Below are 4916 nucleotides of genomic sequence, written 5' to 3' on the forward strand. Positions count from 1 at the left end.
GGTCCCCAAACTACAGCCCCAGTTCACATGCGGCCCCCAAGGTCATTTATCTGGCCCTCACTGCACTTCTGAAACAGGCATCTCTTTGATTGGTGGTCAGTGAGAGGAGCACTGTATGTGGTGGTGCTGCAAAGTGTGGTGTCACTCACGTAAAGTACTACTTCCAGTGACATAATCATTTGCATGGCACTTTGTTCTGAGAGTAACAGAACAAGAACAATCCCAAAAGATTATGTGGCTGCACAATGGAAGACATTAACATGGTGAGCAGTGATCTGGGAGAGAGGATTCTGCACTGTGTATACTGCTGTCCGGTGTAGTGGTGGAGGGGATGGGCCTGTGCAAGGTGTGGCAGGCCCATCACAGCCAGTACTATAGCCTATGCTATCCCATACAGTAGTATACAGCTTTGTTTATAGCTTTTTTTTATAGTCCGGCCCTCTAATGATCTGAGGGACAGTGAACTGGCCCCTTGTGTAAAAAGTTTGAGGACCCCTTATTTAGAGTCTACATCCCCAATCATATCCCTATCGATCCATGTGATTAAGCAGTTGTTTTTCTTTTGTCTTTCTGTTCCCACAGTTTTTCTTCTGAATGCACATAACATTCTTTCTCAGAAATCCCTCTGACTTGTCCTGGATCACTGCATTGCTAATAATAGAGAAGTGCTTTACATTCTATTGTACCACAGTGTATTAGTCTCTGTGTACAATGTTCTCCTGGTTCTAATCCTCTCACTCTGCATCAGTTCCTGGAGGTCATTCCAATTCCCATGGAATTCCTCCAGTTCATTATTCCTTTGAGCACAATAGTATTCCATCACCAACATATACCACAATTTGTTCAGCCATTCCCCAATTGAAGGGCATCCCCTCATTTTCCAATTTTTTTTTTTTTGCCACAACAAAGAGCACAGCTATGAATATTCTTGTACAAGTCTTTTTCCTTATTATCTCTTTGGGATATAAAACCAGCAGCGCTATGGCTGGATCAAAGGGCAGAAAGACTTTTAGCATCCTTTGGGCATAGTTCCAAATGGCCCACCAGAATGACTGGATCAATTCACAACTCCCCCAGCAATGCATTAATGTCCCAACTTTGTCACATCCCTTCCAGCATTCATTATTTTCCATTGCTGTCATGTTAGCGAACCTCCTAGGTGTGAGGTGGTTTTGATTTGCATTTGTCTGATTATAACAGATTTAGAACACTTTTTCATGTGCTTATTGATAGTTTTGATTTCTTTGGCTGAGAACTGCCTGTTCATGTCCCTTGCCCATTTATCAATTGGGAAAGGCTTGATTTTTTTTGTGCAATTGATTTAGCTCTTTATAAACTTGATTTATTAGACCTTTGTCAGAGGTTTTTGTTATGAAGATTTTCCCCCTAATTTGTTGCTTCCCTTCTAATTTTGGTTGCATTGGTTTTGTTTCTACAAAACTTTTTTAATTTAAGGTAATCAAAATTATTTATTTTACATTTTGTAATTTTTTCTAACTCTTGCTTGGTCTTAAAACCTTTCCTTCCCCAAAGATCTCAAAAAGCATACTATTCTGTGTTCATCCAATTTGCTTACAGTTTCCTTCTTTATATTGAAGTCATTCACCCATTCTGAATTTGTCTTAATGTAGGGTGTGAGATTTTGATCCAAACCCAATCTCTCCCATATCATCTTCCAATTTTCCCAGCAGTTTTTGTCAAATAGTGGATTTTTGTCCCCAAAACTGGGATCTTTGGGTTTGTCATAGACAGTCTTGCTGAGGTCACTTACCCCAAGTCTTTTCCACTGATCCTCCTTTCTGTCTCTTAGTCAGTACCATATTGTTTAATGACCACTGCTTTATAGTATAGTTTGAGATCTGGTACTGCAAAGCCACCTTCCTTCATACTTTTTTTTCATTTATTTTCCTGGATATCCTTGATCTTTTGTTCTTCAAATGAAATTTATGTTTTTTTCTAATTCAGTAAAAAAGTTTCTTAGTAGTTTAATGGGTATAGCACTAAATAAGTAAATTAGTTTGGGTAAGATTTGGAAACCACATATTCCAGGTTCTCACATCCTATAAAGGGGAAAGGACGGTAAAGAAGGAAGAGGAAGAACCTTCTCCTTTATCCTCTTCAACCAGACTCAGAACCTCCTCTTAGGTACCCAGAGAAAATGAAGCTTTTCTTATGTATGTCTCTGCTTTCTCTCTCCTCCTGACTATGGCAGCTGCTCAAATCACAATCTTCAGAGTCCATTTAGGAGTAAGATTGGAAGGACTTCTCGGAAAGGCTAACCATGACCCATCTGATGTTCTTCTTCTCCCCTACTCTGACAGGCAGCTCAGGCACAGGGTCCTTAGCAATTGTCTAGAGGCCCCATTCATGATTTCCCTCTTTGTTCTAGAAATATAGTTCTTGGGAACATCTCTATACTTTTTCATGTCATTCCTTAGATGTCACTAGTTCATGTCACCCCAGAGCCCAAGACAATCACCAATGGGTTTAACCAATATTCATAGGCACTGAAGGGAAATTTGGGGGGAGGGTGGTGGCAGGTGAGCCAGTGGTGGTGAGGCTCCATCTGTTATCTTCCCAGTGCTGGGAATCATTGACATTTGTGTGATGTCCAGATAGGTAATGTGTGTCCAAAAATGTCTGTCCATAAGTTGCTCATAGAGATTTGTGAATAGACATCCTTAGAATCTCTGTCCTCCACACTTTTCATAGGTAGATTTTACTTCATCCCATGAGGGGAACAGAAGATTTGGGCCATGAGTCTGGCCTCTGTTGAGCTCAGGGAGAAGGAACCAGGCTAGAATTTTCTCTCTTCTTAGTCTAAAGGAAATAATTTTTTTGGTTCAAGTTTAGCTCCTAATTTCTATCCCTTCCTGTGGAGGTGTATTCCAAGTTTTATAAATATGTGTGTATGTATACATACATATATATACATATACATATATATTTATAAATGCACACATATACATGCATAACACTCATTTATACATATGTATATACATGCATACACTGATCAATACACATGGACATGCTTGCTCACACACACATATACAACATTTCTTTTCCCTGTCACAAAATCCCAGTGAGACAAATGTCAGGCACTCTCACCCAGTCTTCATTCATTTCATCACCAGGCTTTCTCCTATCATCCATCTGACCAGAGGTGTCAAACACCAGATTTACTTCTTGAACCATATTCAAATATCACTGGGAAATATGTAAAAAATCAATATAAACACAATGAAATACAAATGAGTCATTTTTTTTCCTAATCTAGTATGCAGCAAACAGAACTCCTTATGAATGGCTTGCTGGTCCTCTTCTTATTTGAGTTTGAAACCACTGTGGTCAACTCTTACTTCTACTTCAGGAGACCTCCAATCATTCTGAAAGGGTTGGGGACATGACCACAACAATATCTCGTAATTATCCTGTCCTGGCCCAGGGAAATTAACAAGTGGCATGAGGGGCCCAGAGCCAGAACCTGAGATGGGAGCCTACAGAGTAGTTGAAGACCATTCCTCTTCTCAAGGACAAAAATTTACCGATGACACTTCTCTTTGCTAAACTATCTAATTTTCAATCCTTCGCCATCCCTGCTGGGGATACCTTAGCTTCCAGAAAGTCTTTCAAATAGGACCCAGAGCTCTATGGAGGATCACCTTATAGCGGGAGCAGCAGAACTTGTCCTGAGGATTTCAGATCACAGAACATATTTCCTGAGGAAAAGGAGAGTAGTGGGAAAGGCCAGATTGGAAAAGATCAGAAAAAGTAGATCAAGGACAAGGAACTGGCCATGGAGTCTAAAGTATATTTGGTTACTTTAACAATTGGAACCTTGTCAGCCTCAGATAGTGAATTTGAAATTCCTAGGAGAAAAGAAGTAATAGGGTTTTTTTAAGCATTTGAAAAAGTTTTTTGAAATTCACTGATAGCTTTTGAGGAAAAAATGGAAAAGAAATGACTTCCTATGGAAGAAGGAATTTGGAAGCGAGTTAGTAGGTTGGCACAAGATATACAAAATCAATTCAAATTCTCCCTTTCATAAGTCCCTTTGGAGCAGACCACCTCCTGTCTGTGCCTCCTTGAGCTCAATTCCTGGATACCCCCAAAGCTGAGAGCCCTTCCCAGCCCCCCCCCCCATTCTCAATCTCTGGAGCTCGACTAGGCTGGGTTCAGAAAGGACTTGGGGCTGGAGTGGAGCCAGACAGGCAGCACAGGGGTGCGAATTTCCTGTGGATTATCATGTATCCCTGTGGCTGCTCTGGTCTCTGACAGGGGTTAGCTATAGCCTCCTGCTTCCTCTTTGGGATCCTCTTTCCTGCATCCTGCCTGGAGGGTGGTGTTCAGGGGATCAGTACCAGACACAGTTTTACCAGGGCTTGTAAAGACCCAGGAGTCCTGCCTTCCAGTCTCCTATTCTTTTGTCCATCTTCCCCCTCCTCTTGGGCAGCCTCTGCTTCAGTCACCGCAAGCACACTCTATTCTGCTGTAGGGGTTAAAATGAGGAGCTGGACAAAGATAGGAGAGCAGTTTAACAAAGTTTTGTTTTAATGGAGAAAAGATTAGTGAAGGAAAGAGAGAGATTTAAGGAGCTATCTTAGTGCTACCTAAAACCTACCCCAAACTTCTTATATCCACCTATAAACTACCTTAAAACTCTTCTTTGAGAGACTCACTAACTTGGCCAGACCTACACTATTGGTCTCTATTCTAAAACATTCATTAAACAAGGGACAGCTGCCCCATTGCACACCCTCCTTCCATGGGATTCTCCAGTAGCCAAACTGTCCCCAGCCAGAGCCAACAGCAGCACCTGCTCTCAGTTAAGGTTAGAAGGAGAGCTCCTCCCCTCCCCTCCCCCCTGATGTCCAACTGCCCTTCTTACATCACTTCCTTTCTGAGAGCAGTTTCTA

At 41.5% G+C, this 4916-nt stretch overlaps 1 protein-coding gene across 1 annotated transcript in view; it reads left to right on the forward strand.

Annotated features, from left to right (window-relative positions):
• The window catches only part of LOC100619697 (zinc finger protein 420-like), a 380349-nt gene that overhangs the window by 126062 nt on the left and 249371 nt on the right, over positions 1-4916 (forward strand). The window lies entirely within an intron of this gene.

The sequence above is a fragment of the Monodelphis domestica genome, chromosome 1 (genome assembly GCF_027887165.1).
Source record: "Monodelphis domestica isolate mMonDom1 chromosome 1, mMonDom1.pri, whole genome shotgun sequence".
NCBI lineage: Eukaryota > Metazoa > Chordata > Mammalia > Didelphimorphia > Didelphidae > Monodelphis > Monodelphis domestica.